Source organism: Rhinatrema bivittatum, chromosome 9 (assembly GCF_901001135.1).
Source record: "Rhinatrema bivittatum chromosome 9, aRhiBiv1.1, whole genome shotgun sequence".
Taxonomy (NCBI): domain Eukaryota; kingdom Metazoa; phylum Chordata; class Amphibia; order Gymnophiona; family Rhinatrematidae; genus Rhinatrema; species Rhinatrema bivittatum.
This window is the reverse complement of record NC_042623.1, coordinates 7,745,153-7,768,443: the sequence shown is the minus strand read 5'-3', so window position 1 is coordinate 7,768,443 and position 23,291 is coordinate 7,745,153.

The window sequence follows — 23,291 nt, the reverse complement described above, 5'->3', positions numbered from 1 at the left end:
AGAAGTGGGACTGTGAGATATATTGCCTATGTTACACAAATGTTACTGGGATATCCAGTGTTCCTAATTGCACTGACTGCTTTGGCAATGTTTGTATTTTTGTGAAAATTAATAAACATATGGATAATGGTGAGCCAGTGTATTTGGATTTTCAGAAGGTGTTTGACAACGTGCCCCATGAAAGACTCCTGAAAAAATTAAAAAGTTACAAGACAGGAGCCAATGTCCTATTGCGGATTACAAACTGGTCAAAAGACAGGAAACAGAGAGTAGGAATAAATGGTCAATTTTCTCAGTAGAGAAAGGTAAACAGTGGAGTGTCTTAGGTATTTGCACTGATGAGGATGTTGGGGAGATACCAGTTCTGGAGATGGTTTTCAAGGGTAACGATTCAGATAAACTAAACCAAATCACGGTGAACCTGGAAGATGAGGTAGGCCAGTTTGACAAATTAAAGAGTAATAAATCACCTGGACTGGATGGTATACACTCCAGGGTTGTGAAAGAACTAAAAAATGAAATTTCAGACCTATTTCAATTAATTTGTAACCTATTGTTAAAATCATCCGTTGTACTTGAAGACTGGAAGATGGCCAATTTAACCCTGATATTTAAAAAGGGCTCCAGGGATAATCTGGAAAACTGTAGACTTTAGAGCTGGGAAAAATCATGGAAACTGTTATAAAGAATAAAATCACAAAACATTTAGACAGACATGGTTTAATGGGACACAGCCAACATGGATTTACCCAAGAGAAGTCTCGCCTCACAAATCTCCTACACTTTTATTGAAGGGGTTAATAAACATGTGGATAAAGGTGAACCAGTAGATGTAGTGTACTTGGATTTTCAGAAGATGTATAACAAAGTCCCTCATGAGAGGCTTCTAAGAAAACTAAAAAGTCATGGGATAGGAGGTGATGTCCTTTCCTGGATTACAAACTGGTTAAAAGATAGGAAACAGAGAGTAGGATTAAATGGTCTGTTTTCACACAGAAGAAAAAGGTAAACAGTGGAATGATTCAGGGATCTGTACTTGGACCGGTGCTTTTCAATATATAAATGATCTGGAAAGGGGTACGACGAGTGAAGTGATCAAATTTGCAGATGACAAAAGGTTATGCAGAGTAGTTAAATCTCAAGTGGATTGTGATAAATTGCAGGAGGACCTTGCAAGACTGGAAAATTGGGCATCCAAATGGCAGATGAAATTTAATGTGGATAAGTGCAAGGTGATGCATATAGGGAAAAATAACCCATGCTATAATTACACAATGTTGTGTTCCAAATTAGGTGCTACAACCCAAGGAAGAGATCTAGGTGTCATAGTGGATAACACATTGAAATCGTCGGCTCAGTGTGCTGCAACAGTCAAAAAAGCAAACAGAATGTTGGGAATTATTAGGAAGGGAATGGTGAATAAAATGGAAAAGGTCATAATGCCTCTGTATCGCTCCATGGTGAGACCGCACCGTGAATACTGTGTACAATTCTGGTCGCTGCATCTCAAAAAAGATATAATTGTGATGGAGAAGGTACAGAGAAGGGCAACCAAAATGATAAGGGGGATGGAACAGCTCCCCTATGAGGAAAGACTAAAGAGGTTAGGACTTTTCAGCTTGGAGAAGAAATGGCTGAGGTGGGATAAGATAAAGGTCCATAAAATCATGAGAGGTCTAGAATGGGTAAATGCGAATTGGTTGTTTACTCTTTCAAAAAATACAAAGACTAGGGGACACTCCAGGAAGTTAGTAAGTAGCACATTCAAAATAAATTGGAGAATGTTTTTTCACTCAATGCAAAATTATGCTCTGGAATTCATTGCCAGAGGATGTGGTAAAGGCAATTAGCATAGCTAGGTTTAAAAAAAGGTTTGGATAAGTTCCTGGAGGAAACATAAGAACATAAGAAATTGCCACGCTGGGTCAGACCAAGGGTCCATCAAGCCCAGCATCCTGTTTCCAACAGTGGCCAATCCAGGCCATAAGAACCTGGCAATTACCCAAACACTAAGTCTATTCCATGTTACCATTGCTAGTAATAGCAGTGGCTATTTTCTAAGGTCTATACATTGTTATTATCCAGGTAGACTTGGGGAAAGCCACTGCTTATCCCTGGGCGTTAGAAGCATGGGATCTATTTACTGTTTGGGTACTTGCCAGATACTTGTAACCAGGAATGGCCTCTGTTGGAAACAGGATGCTGGGCTTGATAGACCCTTGGTCTGACCCAGGATGGCAACTTCCTATGTTCTTATCCCTCAATTTTTCTAATATATTTGTTTGGGAGGCTGAAGCCTTTGTCATCTGGAGAACCAGATTGAGACATGTGTCTCATTTCCAGCTGGGTCTTGGTGGCACAGGATGATAGGAGTTGCTATGTTTGCCTGCCTGCAGGATGTCCCTGCAGACCGTTGCACTCACCCCCGATGCTGCAGACAGCTGGGCCTCCCCTCTGCAGCAGGTCCCTGTCAGAGCTCATGCGTGCGGCAGGACGTCATCGAGACCGCGGCTGCTATCACTGCTCCATAGATGCGCGAGTGCCCAACCTGGCTCCATTTAAAGGGTCCATGGAGGGAAAAGGCTGCAGCACCCTTAGATGAGGTCACCAGCTGCTGTCCTACATAAGGGACCCTGTGTCACTCCTTCCGTGCCTCAGCAACAGGTTGCCTGCATCCAGTGTGTAGTGTGAGTTGTTGCTTCCTGATTCCTGCGTTCCTGATCCTGTGCCTGCCTCATATCTCCAGCCTTGCTGACCTAATCTCTCCAGCCCAGCCCAATTTGTCTTGTCCAGCTTTGCTTTCCTGCCTGTTCTGCTGTGCCAGTCCTTCTCCTTGTCTCTGACTTCTGGATCTGACCCTAGCCTGGACTTTGACCACTCTTGTCTGCCACCTACCACTGACCCTTGCCTGGACATTGACCCTTCCAGCTTGCCACCTACCTCTGACCCTATGCCTACACCACTACCACAGAAACTCTCACCTAAGACCTGCCAGCCCCCGGAACCCAAGGGGGAAAGGTGAAGCTCCTGGCCAGTCTCTTCCTTGCGTAGGTCCACCAGCTGTCGGTGAGGGCCTATGGGGCCTTCCCCATAGGCTGAGTCAATCTCACCAGAGCAACAAGGGGTCACAAATCCTTACAGGAGTGCGGGGGTGGCGTTTTCAGTCCTGGCAGGGACTGCAAGCCAGTTTTCAACGGGAAACTGCAGAGACAGATTTAGGTTCATGCCGCCTCTAAGCACTGTTGGTGCTGTCACTCCTCCCCACAGACAAAGGACAACATAGCAGAAGGTCTAAGGCAGAGCCTTCCTGGCTCCATTCTATCTGCTTCAGACTCTCCTCCTTCCCTCATGCCCTGAATGACAGGAAATGGGCTGGACTAGGGAGCTTCTTGCTGTGGGCTCTGGACCACTACCCTGCACAGGAATAGGGAGTAGAGCAGCCTCACCCATCCCTTCCTGTACTCTGCCCCGGGAGGGGAGGAGCTGGAACAGGAAGCAGAAGGCTGCTCTCTACTAAGCGAGATTTAGCACAGCTCGGAGGCAGCAAATCTTCGGCCGGCCTGCTGCCCCCACCCTAGAGTCAGGCCCAATATGCCAATTGGCAAATCCAGGCCCGGGGAACTCCTCTGCTGGCAGGCTAGTGCCATGGGGAATCTTTACCCCACGTATTTTGCAGGCGTAAAGCAGGTTCGAGGATTACAAAATGAAATGCCAGTGCTTATTTTGCTCGGCCTGCTGGTGAAGCACTGGGGTAACCTGCATGGAGCGGCAGTTCAGCCCAGAACAGCAATGGTATGACTGAACTGTGCTTTCAGGGACATTGGAGTAACTTGCACGGGGCAGCAGTTTAGCCCAAAACAGTGGTTACAACCCTAAAGAGCAGTAGTAGGATGATACCAGGCCTCCCAGGAAACACCTGGATAAGCTGCACAAGGCGGCAGTTACAGCCCTAAATAGCAGAGGTACAATTGATTCGGGGAAGCATGGGTACGCCATCGCTGTTAGAGAATTTGGGTGTGCCTGGGACAAATATGAGAACAGTGTTGAGAGGTCAGGAGGAAGGCATGGGTGGGGGGAGTTGCTGTTGGGTTACATTTGGGAGTTTATATATCTACCAAACGTGAACGAGTCTCGGCTGGGCAGACGGGACTGGCCCTTTTGGTCTTTATCTGCTGTAATTTACTAATCTTATTATGTTACACTTACTTATCCTCATGGGGGTTGAAGGGGGTGGAGGGAGTGGCCTTTTTTATTACTGTTCACAATGAGGTGAGCCTGAAGCTTAGGACTCGAGACTTCTTGTGCATCTTAAAGCAGTGCTCTAGCTTCCAGGCTATCCTCTGATTTATATGCCCTGTTTCTAGCAAACCTTCCCTTTTCTAGGTTGATGTTGGCACTTTGCGATGTCATCAGCAGTAAAGGTAAATGAGCAGTGTCAGATGTGGTTAATATTGTTAGCGGGTAGCACAGAGAGGGGACATTTAAAGGCGAACCAAACCGTATCCCATGACTGAAAGGGGTTGCAAGTCGTGTAAACCCCACTTACACTCGGATGCTGAGTTCAACGCCCCCCCCCCCCCCCCCTTACATTCTATGTTTAATCTCTGAATCTGTACATTTTTCAGTGCATCCGCATTTGGACGTCTCTATCTGAATATCTTCCGGGGCTCCAGTCACTTGTTTTTTTTTCTGCAGAGGAGGCTTTTGTGATGAGACATGGATTCGGCCAGGAGGAAGGCTTGATATGAGTCTATTGATAGGTCAAGTTTGAGGATAGCGTTCGTTGCTTTGCTCCTGATTTCTGGGAGCTGGCTCATGCTGACCACCAGTTTCCAAGAGTGTTGGGACTTTGCTGTCTGACAAGCTCCAGAGGACCCATGGTGGCTCGGAATTTGTTGAACTGAGCTTCACCGCACTCTGCCTGTGATAAGTCTCTCATTCACGTGCCATTAATGTGGGGAGCTTGCTTTTCTGAAGGTTGCAAGCCTTAGTGAATTAATGTGGAACATGACTGATCATTTTCCGAGTGAACGCAGACTACATTTCTGGATATTCTTGAGAAAACGTAACGGGCACAATTCATCCACATTCGTTGTCCAATGCATGAATAACTAATCATCCCCAGCACCGTACAGAACATATTGTGATGCCTTCTCCTGCCTTTCTGTCCATTCGTAAACCCCAATCATTTTTTTTTAATCTAAAACTTGAGGTTTCCGGCTATTCAATTTTCTCTCTCTCTCTTTTTTTTCTTTTTTGTGTGACAAGTGCTACTTGTGAGTCATTAAATAAAATTACAGTGCTGACTAGAACGGAATTCACTTTCATATACTTTATGGAATATAACAATGCTTTGCAATTTTTTTCTATTTCTGCTCCAGTAAAAAAAACAAAAAAACAGAAAATAACAAAAGGAGGAGAGACTTGGAGGAGGTGAGAGAGAGAGAGATTGATTATAAAGGAATGAAGCCAGGTCATGCCCTCCTGCTCCATCTTGATTTGTAGAAATAAGGGGTCAAGAAAGAGGCCATAGGTGAGACTTTCTATTGGATTAACTGATTAGGTTTATGATTAATTATGTCTTCTGGCCCCTTCATTAGGGCGATGCTAAATTGTATCAGCAGCAGAGGGGAGAATATTTCATTCCCCGACCACTATGCCAGTGTTCATCAGGACTGAAATCAAGTTATCTGCAGACTTCAAGAGAAACAGAAACTTAATTAGTGGAGGGCAAAGCAGATGGGAGCTGAAGGTCTTTATTTGATAATTGTTCCCAGAGCATAGGAACTATTCAGGCATCTCTAAAGGACTAATTAGCGAGGATACTACAAAGAGAAGATGATCAGCTTTTAGCACACGCACAGAAACATCCTCAGTGTAGGCTTAATTTAGAAATCAGCTGGATGGGTTCAGGGATGTGACACCTCCATTGAGTTAACAGGACCCCAACTAAATGTCAGAGGCCCCGGCGCACACCTGGTGTCCTTCTCCACTACAGGAGGCTGCAAGGACCAGGGGCCTGAGGTTTCCACGGGTTAAGGTCTCGTCCAGCTCTGACTCCAGGGTCAGATGGAAATACTCCACTGGCTACTAGTAAAAGAAGTGAGTTAAGGGCTTGCCCACATTTCAATCCAGTGAGGTGCTGATGTTATTCTAAGAGGTGACCTCACTTCCCCCACAGCAACAGGAGGGGCACTCTTAGGAGCCCTGGTAATGCTGGCCTTAATGCTGAGGCTGCTGTTAACAGCATTTCACTCACACACAGGGAGCTGGAGGAACTGCGCTCTGGTCACCCACCTGGAGAAAAGGGTCAACTCACCACATCATTACCACAGAGAATGTCAAGGGACGGGAAGCAGGATAAAGACAGCCCCTCCTGTCTCATAAACATCGTTTACAAGGCTGTGAAAGAGACTGCGCACATGGAATGTTGGAACACGGCGTTTGAAAAACTTTTACTATTTTTAGAGAGTAATACAAGTTCTTAAATAAAAAAAAAATACTATTTATCAGGCAAAATAAAGAGAATGCTTGTTCCCTTTACAAAGCTGCAGCAGCACTTGCTATAAGCCATGGGAATGTGCCTCACTCGCCTACAGAAAGCACCTGAAGACCCAGTGGCAGAAGGGAGTGCAGAACTAAATGAAACCATGCAATAAGTCACATAAAAGGTGAACTTTCAAAATGCTATGCTGTTCATATGCCTCACTCTGCATGAAAAACTGGTCCCTAATCCAACACCTCACCTCAAGCTATTAGCTGGCCCTCCTATAAAGATATATAAATTCTTGACTACTATGTGGACCTTGTAGGTAGTCTCTCTCTCTCTCTCTCTCTGTCTCTCTCTCCAGTAATTTCCGTAAAGATGCCCCTTTTTCTTAGCACGGGCGTTATCCATGTGATAACACATTTTGATGAATCTAGGTCTTAGATTGTGAGCCCTCTGGGGACAGAGAAATTTCATCAATACAAGGATGTTGTAAAATACACCATCCTGTTTTACTTTCACGTGTAAAATATACACACAGGCGATTTTAAAATTGGTGGATGAAGTGCGCGTGTTCAATGTATTGCATGCATTTGTGTGTTGGCCTACATGAACACGTATGTTGGCGGTAAAGATACGTAGATTGTAAAATATGCACATATGTGATACGCATGGATTATCAAATACTATGGTAAAAGTATGCGCGGCCAGAAGCACGCGTATATGCTGCTGGCTGCTTTTGTTTGAAAGTTATCATCATATGGCGCACACATTTTCGTCTATTCATTGTGAAAATGTTTGCTTCCTGGCCAAACAAGGCATCTTCTTTCTCTTTGGGTTGTCATTTCCACCCAGGGTGCGCTAGGATTCTTGGACTGGATTGATTTTATGAAATTACAAGCAGGTACTCCAAACAATGAAGCAAAGAGAGTGGATATTACAGATAGGACCTAGCTGGGTGGAAGTAGGAAAAGGATTTAAAACAACAAGCAAACTGAAAATCAGTTAGCTGAAAGCTCCTCTTTCTCCCAGCTATCTCGATGTGTCCCTGCCATTCACCGTTGAAAGGTGCATGAGAATCCCGTCTGTACAGTCTGACATGTTAGACTGCAGCAGGCTCAGCTGCCCATATTCTGAGCATTAATGTGTGAATGGTAACGCGCAGATCTTTCCTGTTCTTTGAGTTAGTGTGGACCGGCTTCACGGTGGCATGCCTAGGATACTTACTTCATATCAGTTACAATGCTGCATTTACCCGCCCATCTTAGCTTCACTCCCCGAAAGGCTCACGCCCCGCCTTCACCATGCTGTACCCCTTTTTGTAAACTTTCGAGAGGTGCGCGCTGTGGGAGATACGCGCGTACCTCGGCAGCTTTTAAAAATCCACTCGGCAAGCCCGATTTCTTCAGGCATCCCCTAATTGATATGCGCGTGGGGCTTTTAAAATTCACCTCTTACTATTGCGCTCTGCTACTGGATCTTACATTAGGAAAGAGATGTCTGAGACTGGTGGCCCCGTCTTCAGCACCACTGCTTCCACTCGGCCGAGTAGGCGGTCGCCTAGAGCTCCACATTTTGGGAAGGTGGCAAAACTGCTGGTGGCAGGAGCTAAATAATAACCCTGCCAGCAGGTGTGCTTTGGGAAGGGGGGGGGGGGCGAGGTGCAAGACCGCAGGTGGCTTAGGAAGCCTAATACCCTGGCATCGGTCCTGCCCACCTTCCAGCTGCCGATTCCCCTCTGTGCCCTTTACCCCTCCCACTCCCTTCTACGTCCACAGATGGGGGCAAACGTTTACGGTGGTTCCTGCCTCGGCGCTTGCAATAGCTCCGGCTGCGGGGAAGGAGCCACCTGGGATGGCTCCTGTTTCGTGAAGAAATTTTCAACGAGAGGGTTAAAGGGTAAGAGGGTCTTGGGATGGGGGAGCTCTCCGGGGTTGGGAGAGGGCCTGGGAACGTTTTTTGTTTCTTTGCAGTGGTTATGGCCTTATTTTTTTTTTTTTTTCAAACAAAAACAAATGAGAGTTTGTTCGTTTTTCACTCATTTCGTTTTAAAAGCAAAATGAAATGGAATGGGAAATGAGAAAATGTCACAAATTTTTGTAATGAATGCACAGCCCTGCATTTTATGTACGGTGGGATTGTGCTGGGAGGGAGAGAATTTATATTGCTTCACATTTTAAGGACTGCAGCAGTCATCTTGCTGCTGGGTTGTATTGATACTGATTATAATTTTTATTGTGTTAATATTGATTGTAATTTTAGAAGTTTATGCTTTGAGCTGCCTTGAGTCCTTTACGATGAAGGCAGTATACAAAAATGTAATGTAATGTAATTCCCCTCTCTCACAGAGCTGTTTTCAGTCTGCTAACACATAGGGCTTCATTGGGAATAGACCAATGCATGACCTACAGCTGGCAGAAGTGAGAAAAAAAAAGGGTCAAAAGGGTGAAGGCCACTAAAATGATTCACTGGAACTTGACACTTTTGTGTTTGTCAATCCCAGATCATTCTGAGCTGTGTGCATGAGGTGTGGAAGAACACGGACAAATCAGATCAAATATTTGTTCCCACAGGAAGGTAAACAACATGACAGCAACCCTGTCAGATGCAAAGAAGAAGAGAAGAGACAAATAGAAACGTCCATGAACGTGGACCAGCCACGTCCTCTCAGGCAGAATGGCTCCTCTCTCCTGGAGCCAGATTCTCAATGATTGCTGCTCCATCTCTGCCTTTGGAAAATCCTAGAAGATTCCTCTGTGCTCTGCAGTACTATAGGGTGTGATTCACCCGAGATCAGGGAAAACCACAAATTGCAACTTTGGGAAAAGCCGATTTTCAGAAGCTGGAAAAGGTGTTAGGAGCATGCAGGAGGAGCTTCTATAGAAGCTGCATAACCCCCCCCCCCCCACCCACAGAGAGGGGCAAGGATTCACCTATGGCAAACGCACTGGCACAAGTCTCCAGTGTTCTGCAAGGGGCGACTGTGTCAGTGATTGAGCAGACTCTTACAGATCTCCCTCAGGCACAGTGATTTCCGAGATATCGCATTTCTGCACAATCTCATAGAATTTGAGTCTCCAGTGTTCTGCAAGGGGCAACTGTGTCAGTGATTGAGCAGACTCTTACAGATCTCCCTCAGGCACAGTGATTTCCGAGATATCGCATTTCTGCACAATCTCATAGAATTTGAGTCTCCAGTGTTCCGCAAGGGGCGACTGTGTCAGTGATTGAGCAGACTCTTACAGATCTCCCTCAGGCACAGTGATTTCCGAGATATCGCATTTCTGCACAATCTCATAGAATTTGAGTCTCCAGTGTTCCGCAAGGGGCGACTGTGTCAGTGATTGAGCAGACTCTTACAGATCTCCCTCAGGCACAGTGATTTCCGAGATATCGCATTTCTGCACAATCTCATAGAATTTGAGTCTCCAGTGTTCCGCAAGGGGCGACTGTGTCAGTGATTGAGCAGACTCCTACAGATCTCCCTCAGGCACAGTGATTTCCGAGATATCGCATTTCTGCACAATCTCAGAGAATTTGAGTCTCCAGTGTTCTGCAAGGGGCGACTGTGTCAGTGATTGAGCAGACTCTTACAGATCTCCCTCAGGCACAGTGATTTCCGAGATATCGCATTTCTGCCCAATCTCATAGAATTTGAGTCTCCAGTGTTCTGCAAGGGGCGACTGTGTCAGTGATTGAGCAGACTCTTACAGATCTCCCTCAGGCACAGTGATTTCCGAGATATCGCATTTCTGCCCAATCTCATAGAATTTGAGTCTCCAGTGTTCTGCAAGGGGCAACTGTGTCAGTGATTGAGCAGACTCTTACAGATCTCCCTCAGGCACAGTGATTTCCGAGATATCGCATTTCTGCACAATCTCATAGAATTTGAGTCTCCAGTGTTCCGCAAGGGGCGACTGTGTCAGTGATTGAGCAGACTCCTACAGATCTCCCTCAGGCACAGTGATTTCCGAGATATCGCATTTCTGCACAATCTCAGAGAATTTGAGTCTCCAGTGTTCCGCAAGGGGCGACTGTGTCAGTGATTGAGCAGACTCTTACAGATCTCCCTCAGGCACAGTGATTTCCGAGATATCGCATTTCTGCACAATCTCATAGAATTTGAGTCTCCAGTGTTCTGCAAGGGGCGACTGTGTCAGTGATTGAGCAGACTCTTACAGATCTCCCTCAGGCACAGTGATTTCCGAGATATCGCATTTCTGCACAATCTCATAGAATTTGAGTCTCCAGTGTTCTGCAAGGGGCGACTGTGTCAGTGATTGAGCAGACTCTTACAGATCTCCCTCAGGCACAGTGATTTCCGAGATATCGCATTTCTGCACAATCTCATAGAATTTGAGTCTCCAGTGTTGTGCAAGGGGCGACTGTGTCAGTGATTGAGCAGACTCTTACAGATCTCCCTCAGGCACAGTGATTTCCGAGATATCGCATTTCTGCACAATCTCATAGAATTTGAGTCTCCAGTGTTCCGCAAGGGGCGACTGTGTCAGTGATTGAGCAGACTCCTACAGATCTCCCTCAGGCACAGTGATTTCCGAGATATCGCATTTCTGCACAATCTCATAGAATTTGAGTCTCCAGTGTTGTGCAAGGGGCGACTGTGTCAGTGATTGAGCAGACTCTTACAGATCTCCCTCAGGCACAGTGATTTCAGAGATATCGCATTTCTGCACAATCTCATAGAATTTGAGTCTCCAGTGTTCTGCAAGGGGCGACTGTGTCAGTGATTGAGCAGACTCTTACAGATCTCCCTCAGGCACAGTGATTTCAGAGATATCGCATTTCTGCACAATCTCATAGAATTTGAGTCTCCAGTGTTGTGCAAGGGGCGACTGTGTCAGTGATTGAGCAGACTCCTACAGATCTCCCTCAGGCACAGTGATTTCCGAGATATCGCATTTCTGCACAATCTCAGAATTTTGACTAAGAATTTTTTTAGTTTGCATGGTACGGCCATGGCGGTCACCAGTTGCGCCTGATGTTGACAAGTTATACCTGGATGTTTTTTGAGGAATAATATTTTCTCAGATTTGTTTCTGGAAATACTATGTAGATGACAAATGTTTTGTGTGTTTAGCAGACCAAGAAGAATTGATTTGTTTTCATTCATGGATTAATTCTTTGCATTATAATTTACAGTTTAATAAGCACAACCATTACAGGTGCCACATTGCTTCCTCCGAACCTATACCTGTAAAGCTCTGGATCAGGCTGCTGCTTAAGAAGGAATATATTTATTGGATGTACATGGCCACAGCATAGGTCAATTGCATATAACAATTCAATTCACAGAATATAAACAGATGCCCCATCTAAATCTCAGGGTGACCAGGCCTCATCTGCTGCATTACAATTCCTAAGTTCTTATTAGCATCATAACGAGCACTCAGTAAGCATCATGTCACTGCAGGATTGGCCATAGAAGCCAACCTCTCCCCAACGTTTGCTGTCTAGGATGCACGCCCATCAAATCCTCGCGCCCTTACCGTATTGCGCAACGAGAGTGATGACATCCAGGTCCATAAAGAAGCAGCAGCTACTTGTGAAAATGCAACACAATTCTTTTTGATGGTGAACAGGCAACAGTCCAGGCCATCAGAGCCACAGATTTGACAAGTAACTTACCTCATCTCTCCCAGCCATGCAACGTAGAGTCAGAAGACCGGTTATCTGGCATTCCTTGTCCCATCAGTTTATAAATGCGCTGCTTGCTGTGAGCCTATGAACACGGTCAATCCCAAAGCATGCCGCGACAGTTTTGAATTCTCCCACCCCTCCGCACCCTCTCCAGGCTGCCTGCAAGCCGTCCACTTACAGGCAGAATGGGCAGGAAAAAAAACCACAGTCTGAAGAGGCTGGCGGGTGTCCGATGCACCCTCCTAGCATCTGCCTTCAGTCCGGCGCACCTTTTTATTATTCACCTCAGCTTCCGCCTTCACCCACCCCCTTTCCTGGTGTCCGGACTCGGAGATGAATTGGCTCCTATACCATCAGTGAAGTTTTATCTTTTTTTACATATTTTGATTACAAAAAATGCAGGTGTATTTTATACTACACTATATCACAACGCCATGGATAAAAATAATTTTCTGTCCTTTGATGGTTCTCATCCACATTCTATAAAGACAGGCCTTCCCGTGAATCAGTTCTTTAGGATATGCAACTGTGTTCAGATCTTGTTCAGTTTAAATTAGAAGCACAAATATTGACCCGGCGTTTTATAGAATTTGTCTGTGGACAAGAAAGGTAGTAAAAGGGCAAGAGATGGAGACAGAGATAGACAGATTATCACACTGCAAATGAATCTACTGGTTTGGTATGTATTTTACAACATATCAATCAATCAGCTATAGTTTCACAGATTTTGTGCAAACATTGGCATATTTTATCTTTGTATCCAATATTTCAGGAAGAGCCTATCATTGCATTTTCAAGAGCTCATAACATCAAGGAATATGTGATGAAAGCTGACTTACCTGCCGCAGAAGTAAAATGTAATAAATTGCGACATTTCACTTGTGGTCAGTGTGACATTTGTATACAAACTACAGAAGGTGAAAAGTGAAGATATTTATGTATGTATTTATTTATTTATTTTAAAACATTTCCCAATTTTACTTACCCTTCTCCATGCTACCTGATTACCTGGTTTCCTGTTTACCATACTTCCTGTTTCCCATAGGGTCCATATTATTGATTACAATATAATGAAGTTTATTTTATTCGATTGTGCTCCATGTACTCGTGTGCCATGCAATTGGCGTTCATTCAATTACTATGTAATGAAATTTATTTTATTCATATGTGCTCCATGTACCAGTGGGCCATGCAATTGGTGTTCATTCGATTACTATGTAATGAAATTTATTTTATTGATATGTGCTCCATGTACCAGTGGGCCATGCAATTGGCGCTCTATTTCTATGTTCCATGTAAACTGATACAATGTGAAAACGGTTATAGGTATATAAGAAACTATAAATACATTTCTTACCCGCCCTTCCTACATTCAGGGTGGGTAGGAAACATCCATCTACACATTAGAGTAAGAGATATCCATCATTAGAATATCCATCAGAAAGATTTCTCTCTATGCAAATCAGAGTTTGTGATTTATGCCATTAAATATACTTTCCAACTGGTGTACGTGACAAGATCCAAAAGGAAAGCACATAGAAGGCTCATTGAGCATAACGCATTGTGCAAGCTCTTTCCGTGGCCCATTCGGTTCAGCATGGACCTTCTTTTTGTGCTTTACGTTGGACAGTTAGTGATTGGGTTTCTATATGTTGGAGGGGAGGCGGATTGAGCGGCTTTTTTTTTTTTTTTAAAGAAGTGGGAACAATACCGAGTTTTCTTGTTGAATGCGCTACAGACTAATGACTGCAATTTGCTGTGCACGCTGTTCATTGGTGCTCACGTTCACATGACTCACCCTTTAATACCATGGCGTTTTTTCCTGTGCAGGAAGCACTTCCTTTGAGAGATGCATGTAAGAAGCACCCAGAAGCAGACTTTGTTTCAAAACACGGGCCATATCAAGTTTAATTAACTACAGCAATTGGATTTATGAGATGTCAGCTTACCTTTGCTTTTTGGATAAGTTCTGTTTTATTGCACTTTGAAATATATGAAAAAAATGTGATTGAGACCTTTGATTAAAACGTGCCTGACCTGTTGGCCTTCATGGATTTTCTGTCAGCATTAAGTGCTATTGTAGTGATAGGGAGGCTCTCTTTGAAGTATTTATATTAACAATATGTGATTGGGAAGTGCACTAGAATAGTTTTGATATATACGCCCAGCTCTTACATTCTCCATGCGATGTCCGGTCTCACCTGTTGAAAAATGAATTGTGATGAGACCAGCCAAGCTGAAGACATTTTTATCGCGCCAGGAAAGCTAATTAACAATTTGTTTTTACATTAACGAAATCCCCCTCAGACAAGCACAGGGGGTGTACAAACTGTCAAGGTGCCATTTTGAGTTGTTAGGGGCTTTGGAATTCTTGAGTTATTCACTGTAAGGTGAATTTTAAAGGCCCGATGCACACATTAATTAGGGGATACGTGAATATGCTGGGCTTGCATGCGCCGAGCAGATTTTAAAAGCTGCTGAGATATGCACATGTCTCCCAGAGCGCGTACATCTTGGAAATTTTCAAAGAGAGGCGGGGAATGGGCGGGGCCTAGGCATTTCGAGGCGTGAACCTGAGATGTGTGCATAAATACTTACGCGATACGATGCGGCCGCGGCCCCCTGCCATGTAACTTTACTTCTGCTACGGGTGCCGTGTAAGTCATGAAATAAAGATAAATATGCAGATCTGCAGGGTTTTAAGGGTCAGGGATAACTGGGGGGCGTGAAGGCTGTGATGCTAAGAGGGCTTGGAGGACCTCTCTCTTACCTGGACAAACTGGGGATGAAGTGGTAAAACCGGGACTAGCATCGTTAAGCGCTTTTTAAAATACCCCTATTTACATGATAGAAGTGGTATTTGCGCATCCAAGTGCACACCCATTTAAAATTCGGTGCACATATGCGTGCGCTCAGACTATTTTATAACATGCGTGCGTATACGCGTGCAAGTTATAAAATAGCCCTGTCCCTGGGCATGGGCTGATGGAAACGTGCAGATGTGCGCCAGCTTGAAAGTTACCTTCTCTTTGCTTTTTACAGCTGTACTTTTTAAAAGTAGATTAAGAGACATAAAAGGCAATATGGAAAAATAAAATATTAATCACTGGGGCTGTGTTTCTCTGGGTCTATGATTAACTCGATAAGGTGCATTAGATGACAGAGGAACAACATATGATGGCCCTTGGAGATTTAGAGTAGTGTGAAAGTTTACATTTATGTTTAATGAAAGTTCTGTATGGAATAAAAAAATAACATACAGCGCTTCAAATGCATTAACAAAGAAATAACTCTTGATATGGGGATCTTCCTAGTGCAGAGAACTGATGTTACAGTTTCACCAGCAGTTTCAGTTTCGTTGTAGCAGTCTCACTGTGATTATTTCTAATGCTCTGCTGTATCTTCGTGAAGACAGAAATTAAAAGCAAAGACGGTAATTTTTAAACAGGCATACGGGCAAACTTTGGCATGTGTGCATCAGCGCAACCCAGGGACGTGGTGATTTTATAATTTGCGTGCACATATGCGTGCATGTTATAAAATAGCCTGGCCATGTGCCCATGGGCATGCAATTTTAAATGGTCGTGCACTTAGTCATGCAAATTGCAGTTCTGATGGGTAAGTGAGGGAAATTTAATATGGGCGTGCATCCAGCCCATGACACGTTTCACCAGTTCATCCGCCAGTTTGCCCAGTCTGCAGCTATGTCCTCAAGACTCCCTCATTCTTTAGCCTGTGCTCCCCCCAGATGACCCAGGCCCTGTTATGGATTCAGACCGTGCACACTGGTATCCTGCCCAGGGGCTCTGACCTGGGGGGGATAATCTCATATAAACACACACAATTACTGGGATTATACCTGGGGGCTTGACCCAGGGGTTTATCCCCTAAACAAATGGCCACACACAATTACTGGGATTATATCTGGGGGTTTGAAACCAGGAACCTATCCCCTACAGAGAGAGCCACACACAATTACTGGGATTATACCTGGGGGCTTGAACCCAGGACCTTATCCCCTAAACAAATGGCCACACACAATTACTGGGATTATATCTGGGGGTTTGAAACCAGGAACCTATCCCCTACAGAGAGAGCCACACACAATTACTGGGATTATACCTGGGGGCTTGAACCCAGGATCTTATCCCCTGCACAAAGAGCCACACACAATTACTGGGATTATACCTGGGGGCTTGAACCCAAGGGCATATCCCCTACACAAATGGCCACAGACAATTACAGGGATTATACCTGGGGTCTTGAACCCAGGGGTTTATCTCCTACACAGAGAGCCACACACAATTACTGGGATTATACCTGGGGGCTTGAACCCAGGGGCTTATCTCCTACACAGAGAGCCACACACAATTACTGGGATTATACCTGGAGGCTTGAACCCAGGAGCTTATCCCCAACACAAATGGCTACACACAATTACTGGGATTATTCCTGGAGGCTTGAACCCAGGACCTTATCCCCAACACAAATGGCCACACAAAATTACTGGGATTATACCTGGAGGCTTGAACCCAGGAGTTTATCCCCGGCACAAAGAGCCACACACAATTACTGGGATTATACCTAGGGGGCTTGAACCCAGGAGCTTATCCCCTGCACAAAGAGGCACACACAATTACTGGGATTATATCTGGGGGCTTGAACCTAGGGGTTTATCCCCTAAACAAATGGCCACACACAATTGCTGGGATTATACCTGGGGGCTTGAAACCAGGAACCTATCCCCTACACAGAGAGCCACACACAATTACTGGGATTATACCTGGAGGCTTGAACCCAGGAGCTTATCCCCAACACATATGGCCACACACAATTACTGGGATTATACCTGGGGGCTTGAACCCAGGAGCTTATCCCCAACACAAATGGCCACACACAATTGCTGGGATTATACCTGGAGGCTTGAACCCAGAAGCTTATCCCCAACACATATGGCCACACACAATTACTGGAATTATACCTGGGGGCTTGAACCGAGGAGCTTATCCCCAACACAAATGGCCACACACAATTGCTGGGATTATACCTGGGGGCTTGAACCCAGGAGCTTATCCCCAACACATATGGCCACACACAATTACTGGAATTATACCTGGGGGCTTGAACCGAGGAGCTTATCCCCAACACATATGGCCACACACAATTACTGGAATTATACCTGGGGGCTTGAACCCAGGACCTTATCCCCAACAGAAATGGCCCCACACAATTACTGGGATTATACCTGGGGGCTTGAACCCAGGAGCTTATCCCTAACAGAAATGGCCACACACAATTACTGGGATTATACCTGGGGGCTTGAACCCAGGAGCTTATCCCCTACACAAATGGCCACACACAGTTACTGAGATTATACCTGGGGGCTTGAACCCAGGAGCTTATCCCCTACACAAATGGCCACACACAATTACTGGGATTATACCTGGGGACCTGAACCCAGGAGCTTATCCCCTGCACAAAGAGCCACTCACAATTACTGGGATTATACCTAGAGGCTTGAACCCAGGAGCTTATCCCCTACACAAATGGCCCCACACAATTACTGGGATTATACCTGGGGGCTTGAACCCAGGAGCTTATCCCCTACACAAATGGCCCCACACAATTACTGGGATTATACCTGGGGGCTTGAACCCAGGAGCTTATCCCCTACACAAATGGCCACACACAATTACTGGGATTATACCTGGGGGCTTGAAGCCAGGAGCTTATCCCCTACACAAATGGCCACACACAATTACTGGGATTATACCTGGGGGCTTGAAGCAAGGATCTTATCCCCTATACAGAGAGCCACACACAAACTTGGATTCAGTTCGTCATGGTTCCAGGTAAAGTAAGTTTATTTGAGTAATAGGAGGATAGAACAAATAAAATCAGATCAAATAGAAGTAGTGGTAGATAATAACAATTGCTACATAGATTTAAAAAGTTTACATTTCCAAAGGATCAGCCGTGCCATCGCGTCCAGGGTTGTCTCTCCCCTCTCTTTCTCACTGTCTCCCCTTATACACTACAAACGCTTGTGAAAGCAGCGGCGTTCCCTCTCTCTGAATTATCAGATTTCAGGCACAGCTGTGTGGCCTTTATTCTCTCTCTCAGCTTTAGCATACTTTAACTGCTAGTTTTCTCATCATGGACTTAGTGGAATAACTAAATAAACAGACTCTTGGCCTGTTCAACAGGAGTTCACTCAGAGGTTGGCCTGTGGCCTTCAAACTAGTTTGTGTCTGGGTGACAACTCTGAATCCATACGGCCTATCCTATGTATACATCCTCAGCAAAACTAACAAAAAATGACTCCAACCAGTTCATAACTAGCTATTTTTTAATTTTTTTTTAAAAGTTACACCTGATCTCTAACCGAAGTAATGTTACGTGGAAGTGGATCTGTATGCACGCACATGTGTGTAGAAAGATAAGGGGTAGATGCACATATATCTCCTGATTTTGGCACACGAGCTTTTAAAATTCATCTCAAAGGTTGTAATGACCCTTTCTCTACTGGCAAGGGATAGGAACTTCAATCTGATCAAAGACGGTTCCTAAATCTTGACCGGTAGGTGGGGATTCTCCTTTTGGCTGATGGCCAGAGATGTGAACTCTACAGCAGAAGCTTCCTTTTGTCCTTCTGGTTGAGACGTCTCTTCAGCATATCACTGTGTGCATGGCATTCTGGGAAGCAGCGTCATCATCACCATCATGAAATGCTGTCTTTGATATGAAGTTTGGCTCTCAGATGCATAATTTATCTCTAGCATCCTCATATTAAACTGATATGAATCTCCAGCTTGTATTTCCTAAAAACACTGCACCACAGCAAAAGCCCACACCCTTAAGTAAAGCAGTGCTCTGCGGACTTGCAACATAAGCTTGAGCCTGTCTGCTCTGTTATTGCAGCTATGAATCCAAATGTTTTCTTGCTGTGCCTTGGTATTTTATCAGGAGGTTTCTCTGGCTGTACCTGCCTTCTGGGTGCCTTTGCTGTAAGTAGGTTTCCAGCAATAAAACTCCTAGTGTAAAGCTGGGATCTACAGACTGTCCCTAGAGGTCATGGCCTATGAAACTGAGAAAAATTGTGTTCTGCACTGACATCGGGCAATGAACATCCAATTAGCTTTTGTCAGGTCCTGAAAGCCTAATTCTGGGCTTTGCACTGCAGTTGAATGCCTTTCTCTAGAGGCGTGCTTAAACTTGAAGTCACTGTGACTGTCTTTACTGCTCCTGGATTATGACTCCTATTAATGACCCAGCCTAAGAATATCCAGGAGTGGCTAAGACCATCACAGAGGTCTTCAGTCTGGACAAGGCAGCAGATAAAGGTACCAGGACCTGAAGAGAGTAACTTTCAGGTACATTAACACATACGGGCTGATACAGTAAATTCCGCTGGAGAGCCGGCGCTCCGAGGTCAGCACCCGCTCTCCCAACGCGCGCCCAGGCCACTCTCCTAGGCACATGATCAAGTATTTAAATTAGGGCCCGCAGTAAAAAGAGGCGCTAGGGACACTAGCGCGTCCCTAGCGCTTCCTTTTTGACAGGAGCGGCTGCTGTCAGCGGGTTTGACAGCCGGCGCTCAATTTTTCTGGCATCGGTTCTTGGGCCCGCTGACAGCCACGGGTTCAGAAAACGTATGCCGGCAAAATTGAGCGTCCGTCTTCCGACCCATGGGCACATTTTAAATTTTTTTTTTTTTAATTTACATTTTTTTTTTAAATTTTGGGGGCCTCCGACTTAATATCGCCATGATATTAAGTCGGAGGGTGCACAGAAAAGCAGGTTTTACTGCTTTTCTGTGCACTTCCCTGGTGCCGGCAGAAATTAATGCCGACCTTTGGGTAGGCGTTAATTTCTGAAAGTAAAATGTGCGGCTTGGCTGCACATTTTACTTTTTGTATCACGCGGGAATAACCAATAGGACCATCAACATGCATTTGCATGCTGCGGGCGCTATTAGGTTCAGCGGGTTGGACGCGCGTTTTCGATGCTAGCTTTACCCCTTACCGCCGGAGCAGTGCCCTGTACTGTATGGGCCTGATAGTAAGTTACAGCCGCTCTCTCCTTCCTGCACTGACAGGGCAGGTGAAAGGCAGTGCACACAGGGCCACTCCTCTCTATGGAGAAAAGCACATGAGCCGCCCACAGTGTGCATTGTTTTCCCCATGAGGAAACGGGGTGGTGTTGGAGGTGGGGTCAGTGGTGCAGCCCAGCTGAAGGACGTGGACGGCTTTCCCCACTCTTCACTGCTGGATTTAGAAAGGAAACACCATGGGGCGATTCTACTTTTTTCAACATCTGCTTGCACACCCGCGGCTAGAAAATACCCATGGGCCTGCAGGTGTGAGTGCGTGTGAAGGCAAATAATCCTCTACGTAGAACCCAAGCCTCGGTCCGTTAAGCCCTCAATAGTTTTTACCCTAATTATTCTGTCCAAGGTTTAGCTGAGAACCCCTCCCCCTCCAAAAACGATAGCAGAAAGAAATGCAATAAACCACTCTCTGCAGAGGATGCTCCCATCAATTTGTACCTGACTAGCAGACAAAGCGACAGGGGTGCACCAGATCTCAGGCAAAGCGCAGCAATAAACAGCTGCAGTCGATATCCAAATACTCTGCAGCTATCAAACCTTTACAGTGAAACTTCTGCTTCAGTTAGCTTGCAAACATTATCACTGATATTAGAGCAAAGTAGGTTCATATAAAATCACCCCTGGGGCCAGATGAGAATGGCTTTATAAGCAGAATATTCAGAAATTGCTTTTGTGAGCGGCAGCATAATGGGATTTAAGGATGTTCTTATGAGCAGAATGTTTTTTGGACAAGCACAATAAAATTTCCCAGGTGTATTTGCAGTGCGACTTCACACAATCTAAAAGTGCCATTCTTCTGTAAGAGCTCGGCTCCTCAAGGCTGGAGGAGGGAAACCATTACGTAATATAAGGGGAAAAATGTCCCTTTAAGCAGGCGCACGCACAAGAGAGATTAAAGGGAGAAAGAGTCACAGCTGAAGAGACAGGGAAACAGAGCAGGGAGCACGGCAGCAGGAAAAGAGCCCTGCAGAGACCCAAGCAGAGCAGCCTGCTGGCCAGAGCCAGATGTGCACAGGGAGATGGTCCTCAGGGTCCTCCTGGCATCTTGGGATGCGGCGGGGCAGTGGCTGAAGTGATGCAATCCACACATCAGAAAAGGTGGAAGGAAACAACATGTAAAGATAGAGAATGACAGGAGAAAACGACCAACTAGCCTGTATCCAGTCTGCCCAGCAAGCTTATGGTAGTATCTGCTCCGCTGTGCAGGTTACCCCCATACTTATCCATTTCCCAAACTGTCAAAGTCAGGACCCTTGTTGGTTGCTGTCTGAGTCCCGTTCCCCTTTTCCCCTGCGTGAAGGCTCATTGGTTAAGGGCAGTAACACCAGCAAGTTACCCCCATGCATGTCCATCCTCTAACCTTTTAGGGATCCACAGGGTTTATCCCATGCCCTAAACTACTACCGGCATGGTTAAAAGACGAGGTGAGAGAGGCTACAATACCTAAAAGAACGTCTTACAGGAAAAGGGATCAGAATGAAGGAAATAGGAAACAGCACAAGCGCGGGCACGTCAGATGCAAAGCATTGATAAGGGAGGCAAAGAGAGGATCTGAGAAAAAGTTTGGAAGCAAAAATTCATAATAAAAGTTTTTTCAGGTACATTTGAGGTAAGAAACCGGTGATGGAGTCATTTGGACCGTTAGATGATGAAGGGGTAAAAGGGGCACTTAGGGATGGCAAAGCCATAGCAGAGAGACTAAACTGTATATGTTACGCCTTGTTAACCGCTGTGATGGCTCCACCGAACGACGGTGCATAAAAATCAATCGATCAATAAATAAACAAATTCTTTGCTTTGGTTTTCACTTCTCCAGGTGTGGCGAGATCACAAGCACTGTGCCGCGCAGACGTTTGAAAGCGGTGCTGGCCATCACGGGATCTTCTCTTTCCTTCCCCATAGACAGATCCTGCTACGCTGTATGTGAATTGTGCTGGAGGAAAGGATGGGAAGCCGGCTGCTGTCACGGCAGTGCCCTGCATGCTCACTGCCTCACTCCAAGGGCTGAACAGGGAAAGGATTTACCAGTGCCAGTGCCCTGCATGCCCACTGCCTCACTCCAAGGGCTGAACAGGGAAAGCATTTACCAGCGCCAGTGCCCTGCATGCTCACTGCCTCACTCCAAGGGCTGAACAGGGAAAGCATTTACCAGCGCCAGTGCCCTGCATGCTCACTGCCTCACTCCAAGGGCTGAACAGGGAAAGGATTTACCAGCACCAGTGCCCTGCATGCTCACTGCCTCACTCCAAGGGCTGAACAGGGAAAGCATTTACCAGCGCCAGTGCCCTGCAGGCTCACTGCCTCACTCCAAGGGCTGAACAGGGAAAGCATTTACCAGCGCCAGTGCCCTGCAGGCTCACTGCCTCACTCCAAGGGCTGAACAGGGAAAGCATTTACCAGCGCCAGTGCCCTGCATGCTCACTGCCTCACTCCAAGGGCTGAACAGGGAAAGCATTTACCAGCGCCAGTGCCCTGCATGCTCACTGCCTCACTCCAAGGGCTGAACAGGGAAAGCATTCACCAGCGCCAGTGCCCTGCATGCTCACTGCCTCACTCCAAGGGCTGAACAGGGAAAGGATTTACCAGCGCCAGTGCCCTGCATGCTCACTGCCTCACTCCAAGGGCTGAACAGGGAAAGCATTTACCAGCGCCAGTGCCCTGCAGGCTCACTGCCTCACTCCAAGGGCTGAACAGGGAAAGCATTTACCAGCGCCAGTGCCCTGCATGCTCACTGCCTCACTCCAAGGGCTGAACAGGGAAAGCATTTACCAGCGCCAGTGCCCTGCATGCTCACTGCCTCACTCCAAGGGCTGAACAGGGAAAGCATTCACCAGCGCCAGTGCCCTGCATGCTCACTGCCTCACTCCAAGGGCTGAACAGGGAAAGCATTCACCAGCGCCAGTGCCCTGCATGCTCACTGCCTCACTCCAAGGGCTGAACAGGGAAAGCATTCACCAGCGCCAGTGCCCTGCATGCTCACTGCCTCACTGCAAGGGCTGAACAGTGAAAGCATTTACCAGCGCCAGTGCCCTGCAT